General features: G+C 39.2%; 1 protein-coding gene across 3 annotated transcripts in view; it reads left to right on the top strand.

Moving 5' to 3' along the window:
• Window positions 1-14,920, top strand: part of KCNIP1 (potassium voltage-gated channel interacting protein 1) — a 482,303-nt gene that overhangs the window by 51,932 nt on the left and 415,451 nt on the right. The gene's annotated exons all lie outside the window — the stretch shown is intronic.

The raw sequence follows: 14,920 nt of genomic DNA, 5'->3' as shown, positions 1-14,920 counted from the left end.
GTTGGTCACATCCTTGAATAGAGGCGTAATTCTGAACAGATTGAGGGTTCAAGCAATACAAGAACTTTCAACATTCAAGCTATGTATGAAAAATCACTTGCTCGGTGTAGTAATAAAAAAAAAGAAACCTGTTATGCTAATCTTTCCAATGGGGGACCTCTTGGTCTCTGCATGGGGTTCTTAGGCTCTGTTGCAACAGGAAGATTTGAACAGCTAATGAAATCAAGGAACAAAAAGTTAATGACACTCTATCGAATTCATTAAACTTGGAAATAAACTTTTAGAGTGTACTGTCCTCGCTCATCCATAATGAAATGTCGTAAATGCAAATCTCTTGTAAACACCCTAGTATCCTCAGTGATTTTAATAAAAACCTATCTGCTTCTTACATAGTCATGCCTGCTGGGAGGTATTGGGAAGACAGCATTACTGGCTAAGTTACTCTCGGCACTGCATGTTGTGAAAAGGCCCTGCTTTTCTCACGGCCTGGCAGCTGCAGTGCTTGGGAGGTATGAGTGTGCTTGTTGTCTGGCTTTACTGTAATGTGCTAACAGGAGATGGAAGACAGGAGAAGTATATTTTCTTTCTCAATATCACAACCACGGACCAGAACTCTTTGCTGCAGCTTAAGGTATTGAGGATCTGCCTTTTCACAGGAAACAATTTTTTTAACTTTGTTTTGTTTTACCAGTAGCTAGTACTTAATGCATCTCTGCCTGAATCCCTGAGTGATCAAGGGGAAAGAACTCTTGTTCCAGACCTGACTTTTGGGCAGGATGGAGCTGTGCTTCTTGATGGATGCTCGTTGCTATTCCTGCACTATCCAGCAAGTGCAAAAAGGAGGATGCAGTGCTCTATATAAAAATGCTGTTGTTTTCCTATTATACAAATAGCAAACACTGCAAGTTATACTGGCCAAAGAACTTATTCCAATCCACCTCTTAACACATTGTTCTTTATTTGGTGCTAATGCAATTATTTATATTCATAATAATTTTAAAAGCCCTATTTCCAAATGGTTCTGTTTTAAAAAAAGCTTAAAATACTGTGAGAATACATGTCTGATACTCTAGCTTGCAGCAATTCTCTTTCTACCAAAGTTTACCTTATATCACAATAAGACTGTATTGCAATGTACATTTAATACACATTGTACAGACTTGGAGTTTTTCGAGCTGAAGGACCTTCAAGTCTGCAGTTTGAAAATATTGACGGTGAAAAGTTTGGTGCATAGGAAGAAATTTAACAGCACTTGTGCTGTGAAGAGCACCCAATAAATACACGTCAGAATGGCTTATTACATGCTGCTTTTCAGAATGAATTAAGAAATAAATTGTGCAAGATACCAGCCAGGGAGACCTGATTTGAAAAACGAAGGCAAATGGCTGCCTTTTTATTACTGGGCTTTGTAAAGCATAGTGTGTTTATCTAACAGATAACGTTCTGCTTGGGTGCAGCCTTTGGTGAAGGGAGCTGACTAATGTTTGAATGAAATCTTTGCTCTAGTCTTGCACAGGACTTGATTGATTGCCTCTTCCTAGTCATCTATTTGAATAATAATAAATAATGTCCTCTGCTAATTTAAACTAATTGAATTTTTGGCAATATGTGGATATTGGGAAGGAGAGATCAGCAGGTGCTTACTTCCCTCATTAACCTACCTTAGGGTGAGAGGGGAAGTTCTGTGTGAATGCAGAAATCCCCAGACTTCTGTGGAAAATATTAACTTGGTTTTTAGTGGCAGTACATGTTTAAAGTTCATACTGAAAACTATCCTTTCACTTGTGTTAAGTCTCTTGAATGCCAAGACACCCTTCTATTAAATTAAGAGCTAGACTGACCTAAAACCAACCTCATAAGGAAAATGTTGTGCACGTAGGAAGAGGGGAGAGATGTGTCTGTCCCCTCAGGAAAAGTTGTTAGATCAAATTAGCTGTAACACTGACTCAGCCATCAGAGTACTCCAGTGATCAGGCTTTTAGGTAATTTGGGACAGCTAACTTTCAACCTGTTGACACACTCAAGCATTTTAAGGACTGTTTCGAACTAGGGGTGACTCAGCAGCCTGACCAAGAGTTAGTGCCCTCATTGACTCCTTTCTCAGGATCAGATAGGAATTGACTTTGAGGCCAAGATCTCTTGATTCTCAAGAGCACCGTATTATCAAGCGATAGCTGTCTGGCAGTGTTTAAAAAATACAGGTTACTGAATGTTAAAGCAGTAGATTGTTCTCAGAGTAGCTTTGATTTCTTGAGCAGAGGACCTGTAGGATGTAGTATATCTGAGAGCTTTATGGGATGTAAAAATAGAAATGTTATGGCCTGTATTATGGAGGAAGATGTTGATCGTAACTTTTCTTCCTAGTCATAAAGTATATCAACTATTTGCTTAGAAAAGCAAAATTTGGGGTGTTATTTGTATGTTGCATATTGACTCTTTGCCCTAAATGGTATGGCATATGATTTTCTTTGTTTCAGTGATCTTTTTCTTATAAATGCCTGTCAGAAGATGTATTACACTAAAAATTTAAACCCGTGCAGCAATATCGTGTTTGAAATGACACTGCAGCAGTAATGCAGAAAAGATTAGAAATGGAAGTTGAGATTTAATGTGGAAATAGTTATGATTAATGACAGGCATCAAGGTTTGCTTCAGTGAAAAGTGCATTTTAATTGGTTGGGTTGATTAGTCTCGTTATACATGAAGCAGGTACAGTAGTTGTTGGTTTTCTCTTTTGGGGGAAAGAGAGCAAGGGAAATGACTCGAGTTACAAAAGAAAAATAATCCGAATCATATGGCAGGATGCTGCGTTGCTTGTGTCTGATGCACACGGTTGACTCCTCTTCCTATTGAGAAAGGCAGTAAGGAGTGTTTCACTGGGATTCAGTAGTGCTATATTCAAGTGAATTGAAGTGAGGTGGGTCTTTTCTTCTTGAAATGGTAATAAGTGATTAAAAGCTATAAAAATGTAAACTATTGTTTCTTATTCTCTGAATTCAAAGCAATAGGATTTTTTCTAACTTTAATTTGATCTGGCTAACTTTTTTCAGGTCAGACTAGTTGACTGTTAGCTCTTAAAGTCCTTTTTAAATGAAGAATAAAAGATCAGAGAGGCAAAACTGGAGTCGATGTGGTATAATTTTAAGTGTTAAATGGTAAATTTCTACCATGTTCCCCAAAGAATGGTCATGTGAAATATGAACTTCTCTCACTGCAGTTTTTCTTTTGCGTACACCCTTTATTCAGCTATTTTCTTTGCATACAGTTGAATGGCATTGTACAGATCTTCCTTTGGAATTTATAGCCTGAATTTCCTTATGAAATGAATTGTGCAGGAAGGAAGTCATTGAAGTGAGAAAATGTGGAGAACAGAACAAGAAATCAGTGCAAAAGTGAACCCCACAAAAGAGAAAGATAAATTGGAAGAGAAAGAAGAAAATAAGTGCAAAAAATATATAGCTCCAGTTCTGCCTGCCTAGGGAAGGTGAGAGTCCCATTTTTTTCTGCCAAAGCTGCATCTAGACAGAAAAGAAAAATCCCACTATTTTCATAATTAAAAAGAAGTATTGAAATACAGGCTATGGTCTCCAATTCCTGATGAAAACGCAGCATTAGTTCTGCTTATCTCTTCAACCGTGTTCATAGTTTTAATGGAACTGGAGAGCAAATTAATATTACTTAAACTAAATGTGTCTTAGAGCCCACTTGTAACTTCTGACAAAAATGTTGTTCTTTTTCCTTACTGTTTGCAGTTGCATGATGAGAGGTGCAGAGGGGCTGGGGAGGTGGGTGTGTGTGGACTGTAATCTGTGTAAATATGTTGTTACATTGAAGGATTGCTACTGGCAATATTAAAACACCATTCTACCATATTCAAACACTAAATATTACATTTAGCACTACAGATACAGGTAAGGGAGTCAAGTGTTTCAGTCTTTGTTGCACACTAGCTGGATCTTGAGGCTCTTGGATCAGTCAGGAGAGTAGTCTTGTGTCATCAGCTGAACACACTTATTAATTTTTTTCTCATTATGAAATAAAAAAGATTGCTAAACATCGGTTTGTGTTGTTTAGCCCTTAAATTTTATTTTGCCGGACTGCAGAATCTGTAGATCTCTTTGATCTCCTTGAAATATGTACTTCATTTTGATATGTCTGTTTTGTCTTCATCAAATGTCAATAGTTTTAGTGGTCATAAACATATTAAGGGTAATAAATAGTTCTTTATATTTTTGTCAGTCAGGCAGTGGATTTAATGTTATGGTACAATAGATAATAGTAGCTGCAGGTAAACTTAAAGAATTTACTAATAAATCAAGTTTTACCACTTTTCTTTGGTCAGAACTGCATAATTTTAGTATGGACTGAAGGAGGGTGGCAGTGTTAGGTGAAGGTATTTGTTAAACGACAGGGTTCACAGTCCTACATGAAGAAAGGAGAGCAGCAGCAGTATGAGAATAACAGGCTTCAAAAAAAGAGGTTTCAGCAGGCTTGGGAAGCTGATACGTATTATTCTGGGAGGTTAATATTAAGAAAGCTGGTCATTGCTGGAAAGGGCAGGCAATGATCCTGATTGCATTGGAAGATAAGCGCTGTAAGAGATGAAAAAGTAGAAGCATGTTGGGATAAGATCAGAAAGGCCGAGGTGTAAAATGAGTTATTGCAACTGACAAGGGACTTAAAAGATGGCAATAAAAGATTCTAAAAATACGCTGGAAATGAGAAAGACAGCAGACAAGGATCATGAGTGCTGAGTGGCTCAGGGCTGACGTAATGGTTGATTCTTCCTTTAGCCTTCAAAAAACAGTTTATGTGACTTGTTGCTTCACGCAATTAATTGCCACAAGGAAAGCGAAGCACAGATGGGAACAATGGCTAAAAACTACTTAGATAAGTCAGACATGATTGAATTCATAGTGCCTGATAAAAATCACTATTGAGGGCTAAATCTGCAATCTTTTAGCTGTTAGAATTTATTTCTGAGAACAGGGGAAACTTGGGAAGAGCGATTACTGTATCCGTATCATGGTGTGGGGAAAAGAGAATGTATAGGCTAACCAGCCTATCTTTCTTGAACAGGAAGATAATAGAATACATTACGGGAAAAAAGCTCAACTGTTTGAGATATGAGGCAGTTTTTGAGAGATGACCCACTACTGAAATTATTTCCTCTTCACTATTCTCTGCTCACCCAAAAAACCAATATGCCCCCCCCCACCAGCAGCTCGTCAACTTTGTTTTTTCAAAAATCAAACATGCAAAAACCCACAACAAAACAAACATAAAAACCCCACTTGTGCTTTCGTTAGCAAAACTTTCCTAGTGGAAATGTTGGAAACAGTAGATGCAGTGCTGTTTTATTAGGTTTTGTTTTGAAACTGCTGTACCTGACATTTTATAACCAAAGGAAGGAGATATCATACAGTTGAAATTGCTGTTAAAAGTCCATTTACAAAAATCCATTTAAATACACTCCACTATCAGCTGAATCTGTTGATATATTGCTCTGGTTATGTGTATGCAGCTGGGGACTCCATGGTTTTTACAGTTGGTGAGGTAACTTGACAGAAATTGGGATTAGGAGCATGACAGCTCTGTACAACTTCACAGAATATGTGTTAATATTCAGTATCATACAAAAGTTAGTAGTATTCCAGGAGGGAGGTTAGAGATTGTTTTTCCTTCTGTTGGTGATGTCTGAGCTCTTACAACTAGCTTTCCAAAGTGTTTTTATCTGATTAGCTTACTAGTGATAATTTTACTCCTATTTTTTGTCCTTTTCCTAACCTTTCCTTGTCCCCAGCTTGTCAGTGATTATGTGGAGCATCTGGTGAGGTGTGTGGTGGGTATATGTTTTTGAGAGGTTTTGGTTCTGTTGAGGGTTTTTGTGTTTGTTTGGGGGAGTGTTTTGTTTTGTTGGTTTTTTTCCCCTCCCATCATTGTTTGGTTTGGTGTTTGTTTTGTTGTTTTTCCCCCTAAACTGTGCCACTTCCAGCAGAGTAAATATCTTGTTCTGGTTTTGAGCTATTCTCATTCTGTTGCAGACTTGCTTGTAGATAATGTTACAATACAGTCCCTCATGGGTAGGACTTGGGAGAAAGCACAACTGCTTTGCAGCAGCAGCTTAGATGGGCACCGGTTTTGCTTGTATCTCCAGCTACTAGGAAATATAAGGCAGATGTAGACTGCTAAATGCTACTGGTCTCCTGTATGGAATTGTTTCTTTCAACCACAGTGAGACACACAGGAATGGTCTCATGGAATTAATTGTGTGTCTTTTAGTCACTTAGCTCTTGAATGCTGCAAAAAGCATATATTAATTCTTACAGCTGGGATTTATACCTTCATTTTTGGTAGTTGGATAAATTCTTAATTTCTGAATTCATATTTCTGACTACTGCAATCAGGTGCCAGTGTCTGCTTTTGACATGGAATTAGGTTGAGTTGAAAAGATGAGGGCAACAGAATTACACTTTATCTGTTGATTCTTCTTGTTTTGAATTCATTTTTATCCTCTGAGAAATGATTTTTCTAATCTTAATAGGCATAAACACATTCCTGTACACCGCTATAATTTGCGGTCATGAAGTGTCATCAGTTCGAGTCTTTAAATTTCATTCTTTTTTTATACTACCTTCCTGTAAAGTCTTGATATTTTAAAGCTGTATCAAATACTTGCTCTCAACACCATCTGAGAGACTTTAAATGTCAGCTGAATGGGTGATTTGCTGCATTTCCATGTAGATAAATTCTGTGCAAACATGAACCTAAACAGTGCTGATTTTCAGAACATAAAATAATGGACCAAGCATTCTGTTAATCTTGTTCCAAAAGAGCTACTGCAGGTTTTTATTCATAACTTTAAAAAACACCCCTGCTTTCCAGTGAAGAACCAGCTGGGCATCAGACTTCCTGTATTGATCCATTCATTGAACTTTTAAAGATGTTGCAGACTACAGGAGCTCCTCATTTATTAGGAATTTTGTAAAGTGGCTGGGGACTGTGAGAGCTTCGGTGATTAAGTGTCCCATGCTGACAACCACATGTTTACACATTGCAGCCTGGAATTTGGATCCTCTTGTGTGTAGGGTACCCAGCCTACAGCCCACTGTCAGCTGTGGCTCACTCATGGAGCAGGCTGTGGCTGCGTCAGTTGTCCTGATGGCCTGCTGATTTCTTTCACCTCATGTGACTGGAAATGTCTATTATATGACAAGAGATACATATTTTTATGACTCACCTTGCCCGAAAGGTTTGTTTGTTTTTTTCCTTTAAAAACAAAACCACCACAAAAACCCAACTTGCTTTAAACTCTCCTAAATCGTCCATTCCCAAAACACTCACCTACAAATACCTATAGTAGGGGGCTTTTTTTGGCCAGTTGAGGTTCTTTGTCTCTTTTAAAGGCTCTTCTATCTCTTATTTGCATTTTGGGCTCCTTCATTTTGACAGATTTGTGCAGCACTTTTTTTCATCCATGAGAGAACACGTTTCTGAGACTGGAGTGTACTGTTGAAGGTGTTACCTGACCTTTACGGTCAGGACTATGGTTCTTGTATTTCTCTCGAAGATTTCCAGAACCGCCACAGTGCTCATGTGTTCTTTAGTCCCGGCAAAATATTTTGATGATTTTGAAAGCAGCTGGCTTTTAGACACAGTGCTGTATAGTGAAGGTTTGGGGGGGAAAAAAAAACCAACAAAACAGTTTTGTCATGCAGATGTTGTATGGTTGCTGACATTAAATGTATTTTAGCTATTCTTCAGTACTAGCTGAAATATTTAGGATTTTCTTAATAGCTTTAAGCAAATTTGATAACTGTCATTCTGAAACAAATTCTTAATGTTTTTTGGCATTTCAACACAGCCCATAACTCAAGCTTTGCTAACTCTACATTAATTCGTTTACGCTGTAGTAGTATCTACTGGTGAAGCATCTGGGTTTTTATCCTCTTACGCTAAGCCTCATTTATGAGACTAATAGTGTGATATTATCCCAACAGTTTCTTGACTCCATTGCCTTAAACCCTGTTCTCAGCTTTGGTCTGCCTCACCAGTTCAGTGTAATCTGTATCTCTCTCTGTAACCCCCCTCCTATTTGCTGGTTTCTCTGTTGCTAGTGATATACTGTGTATTTAAATGCCCTGGAAAAGCAACTGATGTTTTAGCTATTAAAAAGACAAAACAGTTTTGTGGTTTTCTGAACCCAATTTAGTATGTGACTTCTGGGAGGTAGATGTGACAAAGACTGGAATTTGATCATCTGCATTCAATGCCTCCTTGACCTATGGTAAAAATGAGGTGTCACTCAGCAGCCCTGGCCTGAAGCTGCCACTGAGTCAATGAGTCAGCTATGAGTCAATTAAATACGTGATGCTTCTGCTGAAATCAGCAGTAAGAGCACAGTTGACACTGTTATTTCTCATCACTGTGTTGTAAAAGGGATGGCTTTTCCCAAGTTAGTGCCTCAGAACGCTGCAGGCTGAGCCACAGCATTGAGCAGCTTACATCTGTGGCTCACATCTGAGCCAAAAATTCACTTTGCTTTCCTCATCTCCAGTGGCAGACTCAGTCTTCTATTACACATTGCTGCACCAAGACCAGAGCCAAGAGGTCCTGTGCTTAAAGCACAGACAGTAGGACACACTTAAAGAACTGCATTCATTCAGAAAATGCACAAGTACCCCCTAGGGTGGCAATTTTGGGGGGGAATAAAGCCACCTTGTATAAATCATTTCCTAAGCTTGCACTGAGTGTTTACTTGAGGGATGCTGGCAGCATATTCTGCTGCTCTGGAAAAGACTCTGGAGTGCAGGACTGTTACAACTTTACAGAATAGAAGCTGCCAGGAACCATTACAGCTAGTTGGGCAATTTTGTCTTGTTCTCAGGCCAGGTAATCTGTCCCAAAGCGCACTGCAAGAATATTGGGAAGTTGAGAATGCTATATGGATGCAGGCAGGGCACAACAGCGTAGGTCCATAACCTCAGTCATGCCAGGACAACTTGATTCTTCCAGTCTGAATTACTTGCTTGTATGGAGTTCTTTGGGAAAGAGTCAGGCAATAGATAATGCTTTTACCTGACCGTAAAGAACACCAAATTCTTCTCTTGAGGTGTGAGGGTGTACTTGAATTTGCTTATAGTGTGTTTAGTCTCCACATTAACATGCTACTTCTGAAGAGTAAATGATAACATTATTCAAGCTCAGGTAATTTGATTGATTGTACTGTATTTTAACACCTTTAAATTTCTTTTCATTGGTGCTATTTCATGGCTCTACTGAAAGCAGCTGAGAAGGCAATGAATTATTTCCCGTCCACTAGTGAGGCATGAAGAACCACTAGTGAGGCATGAAGAACCATTTCAGTGTCTGTAGAGGGGAACATCAGTAGCTATAAAAGGAATAATGGAGACTTTTCAAATTTTTATCTTTTGAAAGGTAGACTAAAACTTTTATAAGCCCTTTTAGAGCCCTTTTAGAGCTTCTATTAATATATATCTTTATATATAAGCTGCAGCTGCCCCAGTGCTGTATTCTGAATTAATTGCTTGATACAGAATTTCTCATACAGGTTTAATTTCTGTTGTCACAGTCTGTCTGATAAACGTGCATTTGTGGAAGGCTTAAAAAAACAAAACCATCCCCCCACCCCACAACAACCATGCAAGTATTCCTTCGAAGGGCTAGCTATTCTTTCAGCTCAAGTCCAAGGGAAAAAGTTTGATGCAGTGACGTCAGAGCTGGAGAAAGAGGAATCTTGATCGGCTGTTGCTGTGATCTCTGTGTCAGCAGTGAATCACCTCAATTCCCTCTACCTTTAGGAGTTCAAGTCTCCCTTGGTTAGCCAGACATCATCTAGGTTTTGCAGTTGTAACTCCTTAATTTTCCAGCCATTGACAGATAGGGATAAAAGGATGTTGGTTCCCCTACTCCTGTTATTGCCTTCAGGATCATAGAAAAAAACAGTAGTATGTTTAAGTAAAAACAGCAAGCATTTACTCACAAAACACTCTAAGTAACAGGTTTAATATATTCTTTTTTAAAAAAAAAAATTGCAGTAAGGGCAAAATCTGTGGTGCCAAAGCTCTAGACAGGCCAGATAGCTTATTTACTCACCTTGTTTATCTGTTTCATCCTAGATGTGTATTTTATAGGCTGCAGCAGGGACAGTCTTAATGTTATTCTGGGTATACAAGATTCAGCCATGGCTGTGGGGATTTCCTTCCCACAAATCAGAGGGCAATTCAATTTCGAGGCCTCTCCAATCATCATCTTTCTGTCAATGTATATAGCATAAGAAAAATTAATTGGAGGCATTTGTTCATTGCAACTATTTCATGAACCAAGAGGTGGTAATTCTTTTCTGTAGGCTAGGCTTAAAGTCTGGTCCTGTGGTTTCAGGCTGCTGAGGCTGACAGCCCTGTTGACTTAGGGGTCACGTGTTTATCAATAGTGTCCAAAAAGAAGTCAAGATTTGTTTTCTTTATTTACTTTACAAATAAGCATGTCTAATGTTTTGAAATGTTCCAGCAGAGGGAAAATTATGCGGTGCTTTAGAAATAAACCAATAGATGCATCAAACATGATTCTTTTGCTCAACCTCTATCTTTGAGCTTTTTTTGGAGACACCTCTCTAATACATTTTATTGGCTCATTAGACTTTAAAGCATATGTATGAAATTATTTAAAGACTTTTCAAAGAGTTTATATAAGAATGGCCTTGAGTTTGATTGGACTAAACAGCCTATAGTTACTTTATTCAGGTCATCTTGTTCCAAGTGTGGTACAAATACTTTACTGAAGAGATGGAGCCTTACAAACAACTCGGTCCCCTGCCCCCATCTATAATATTAATCTTGTGTTATCGTTTTGCTAAAGTTGAAGTATTTTCAGGTGCTCTCCTTACTTGCTCTTGGTGCTGAATGCAGAATAACTTTTCAGCATGCTGAGACTTTCTGAAAATCTGCCTGGAATTATAAGAGGTAAGAAGTAGACAGTACATCTTTAAAAAGATGGTTTTCCTAGATAAGGCAATTACAGTAACACGTATTAGTGTCGTGGTTTAACCCCAGCCAGCAACTAAGCACCACGCAGCCGCTCGCTCACTCCCCACCAGTGGGATGGGGGAGAGAATCAGAAGGGTAAAAGGGAGAAAACTCGTGGGTTGAGATAAGAACAGTTTATTAATTGAAGGAAAATAAATTAGAACAGTTAAATAAGCAAAGCAAAGCAAAAACCGTGCACGCAAACAAAGCAAAACAAGGAATTCATTCACCACTTCCCATAGGCAGGCAGGGGTTCAGCCATCTCCAGGAAAGCAGGGCTCAAACAAACGCCATCACACCCAATGTCCCCCCCTTTCTTCTTCCTCCCCCAGCTTATATACTGAGCATGACGTCACATGGTATGGAATAGCCCTTGGGCCAGTCTGGGTCAGCACCCCCCCGGCTGTGCCCCCTCCCAGCTTCTTGTGCACCCAGCAGAGCTTGGGAAGCTGAAAAGTCCTTGACCAGTGTGAGCGCCACTCGGCACCTATTTAGCAACAGCTTAGCACTACTTCGCAAGAACCAAAGCATCAGTGTATCATCGACATTGTTCTCATCCTAAACCCAAAACACAGCCCCATACCGGCTACCAAGACGAAAATTAACTCTATCCCAGCTGAAACCAGGAAGGACACAAAGATAACATCAGATTTTTTTATTTATTACAGATAGAGATAGGTGATCAAAGAGAAAAGGGAACATACCTGTGCTGGTTTGGGTATGGCAGTGTGTGAATGTTTTTACACATATGACGGCTTAATTTCAGTGCAAACGTCATATGACACTTCTTAGGAAAGAAGTGCAGGGTGTAATGAGTCTACTTGTATTTATTTGAGATGTATAGGTATTTTTAGGAAGCTTCGAAAGAACAGCTTGTCAGTCCTTCAACTCTGACAAGATTCTTATTTTCATTGCTATTTCTTCTAGTGGAGCATAATAATTAATAGACACTTTCTTTAATCTGTGTTTCACTGACTATTTTATGTGGAACTTGAGTATAGCCACCTCTATCTGATATTTGCTATCTTTTTCCTTTCTGTTAATGCTCTTGAGAGTGTGGAGATTTGGGGTCAACAAGGAGAAAAACATCCAATATTGCAACTCCCCAGTATAACTTCTGTTGATCAAAGCTAACACTTAAGTCTTACAGCAGCCCAGTAAAAGAAACCTTATTCCAGGAGAGCTAAACAACAACTACAAAAAACCCTCTACACACATTCTTGGCATTTTCACTCTTTACAAATACTTTAGGAGGCAAAAAGAGCAGTTTGCTCTGCAGATCCTCTGTTCCCCTGTGCCCTCGAGCTTCTGAGGAACTTCTGAGATGATTCCCAATTTTGCCTTCTGACGGAGAACCGCTGTGTGCCTGTACACCAGACTTGTTTCCTGCGTGGGGTTTGTATGGCTGGCCTACACCCTTTGTGCCAGCCACCGGCCCTTTTTATTGTGAACAAAGGATAACTGCCTCCAATACCTATAATTATTTTTCCTGTATGAAAATCTTTTCTAACTTCAAGCCAGCTTGTAAATTTGGAGTCATTCAGTTAACCCTAAATGCTATTTTTTCTGTTATGGAAATTGCCAAAGTAAAACATCTGAATTGTGTTGTATGGCTTCTGAATAGTAAATAGTCTAGAGACCTCAAATAGGTTTTGTTAAGTTTTTTGTCATTTCCTTATTTAAAAACAAACAAAGAAACAAAAAACCCCACCAAACAACAAACAAACCAAAAAGTAAGAACAAAGTACCAGTTGGTTGGAAGGTATTTCCTTGTCAAGTGCTGTGGGTTTATGCAATGAGTGAGGAATCTTTGGGGACCAGAGTCTTCTCTATGTTAACTGCCCAGTTGCTGCTTTGAGGATCAGGTAATAAAGCACCAGTTAGCACGATACTTAAATCAAAATTGTCAGAGGTAGCCAGAAGGTACCTGCTATTGTTTATGTACAATGAGAACACGCTGGTGACTCACAGATGGCTTCATGGAGAATCAGTGCCCTGTAGGCTCCTCTTAAGCTGCCATTGTTGCTGCCTCATCAAAGCTGGAGAAAGGTGACCTTATTAAAAGCTAATGAAAGCCGAATCTACCTCATCCAGAAAAACAGCTTCCCAGTTATAGGATAAGCTTCATTTTACAACCTTTTGCAATTTTTTTTGTTTGTTTTTGGTTTCTTTTTTTTTGCCTGGGAGAAATGCTAGTTCCCTCAAGGATAGTGCTGCTGCTTTTGTTCTTTTCCGTCTTCCAACAGTAGAATCACGATGTCCAAACCTTATTTGGCATCAAGAAGAAAAACTGCTCTTGAGAGTCTGTGCCCAGCACTTGAAAAATAAGACTTTTAATAGTTTCAGCAAACAATATTATTCATACAGACATATAAAGGACCTGCACAACTAAAGTATTCATCAGGGTCTAAAATCCATCCCCATTTTTCCCCGTGTTCCTTGCATGTTCCCACCAACTCAAGCACTATTACTGTGGTCTAAGCATCAGTGCTGGCAAAAGCTACGTGTAGTCAAACAGACTTCAAGTATGAGTTTCATCTCCAGCTGCTTGTACTGTCACTTCTCTTCCCCTGGCAGGAGTTTTAATGTTGTAATATCTACCTTGATCATATACTCTGCCTTGAGAAAGTGAGTTGTGTACATTTGTCACTGCAATGGTCACTGCTTGTATTGAAGCACTTCCTTTAAGAAATGTTTTACTGGGTCTCAGAAAAATGGCATTTTATTTATCAGATTTATTGTAGACTTGACGGTATAATCCAATAATATTAAAAAAACCAAAACAAAAGCAACCAAACAAAAGCCCCTAAAGGCTATGTAGCTTCCTCGTGTGCTGCTGTAAGAAGCATAGAGAGTGTTATTAAAACTTCACTGTCTGGTGAATTACAACTTTTGCACATGGAAAAAGAATAGAAAAATGTTTACAAAAGCTCAAGAGTAATTCAGCAACCTGGCACACTGTTGAAACACTTAGTATCAACTTTAAGAGAAAGTGAAAGTGTGAAGGGGGAAAGAATATCTGTGTCTCTAACATTCAGCTTTCTCAGAACTGTAGAAAATGACCGGCACTGTATACATGGGCAAAGCATTCTTTAAAAACAAGAACAGACTTCTGTGGTGCCTATACATTTCGTGTGTTTGTTTTCTACATTAGAATAGTTGGCTTTTTGCATTTAAATCCCCTGCTTCATTTGGGCAAAAGAGGAAGCTGGGTTTGGCGAGAGTCCAAAACAATAGAGTTTCCTAATTTGTGTGTGGTTTTTCCCCTGCACTGTCTGTTTTCACTTGGAATATCTCCTGCCCAAATGAGAAATGCTACCTTATTAGAGAACAAAATTTGTGTAAGGTTTCTCTTCATGTACTTGCAATGTGTACATGTTGGAGGGAAATAACTGTTTTCATGTAATAATTGACTCTCTCTGGTTTTGGTAGAGGTAGATCTGGAAACACAGCTTGCACTTTGAATAAATTTTCGTCTACTGCTATCAGGCATAACTATGAACAGGGAGGTGAGGAGGATGCGGGTTTAGGGGGTGGTCTTGGGAGCCAAGGTGGGAGTTGGAAGCAGGAACTCCCGGTCCTCATGCTTCATACCGAGTTCTGAGCTCAGCAAGATCAAGAGCTTCTGCGCTTCAGAGCCAAGTTACTGACTCATGAGTGAGTGGGGCAACGGGGACCACCACTAGCACGAACAGCAACATCCACCCTTCATTCACCTCTGCTGAACTGAGAGGGGAGCAAGGTGGCGAGGGCTACTGATTTGCTGGACCGAGTGTAGAGTAGTCATAAGCAAGTTCTAGTTTGCAAACTAGAGATGTGTTTTAAACTGCTAAAAAGCAAAATTTGGAGTAAAGCTTTGAAAGAGCCTATTAAAT

Source organism: Nipponia nippon, unplaced genomic scaffold, assembly GCF_047370975.1.
Source record: "Nipponia nippon isolate SJK-2023a ecotype South Korea unplaced genomic scaffold, ASM4737097v1 scaffold_21, whole genome shotgun sequence".
In the NCBI taxonomy this organism is placed as follows: domain Eukaryota; kingdom Metazoa; phylum Chordata; class Aves; order Pelecaniformes; family Threskiornithidae; genus Nipponia; species Nipponia nippon.
This window is presented reverse-complemented; position numbering and strand designations above follow the sequence as displayed.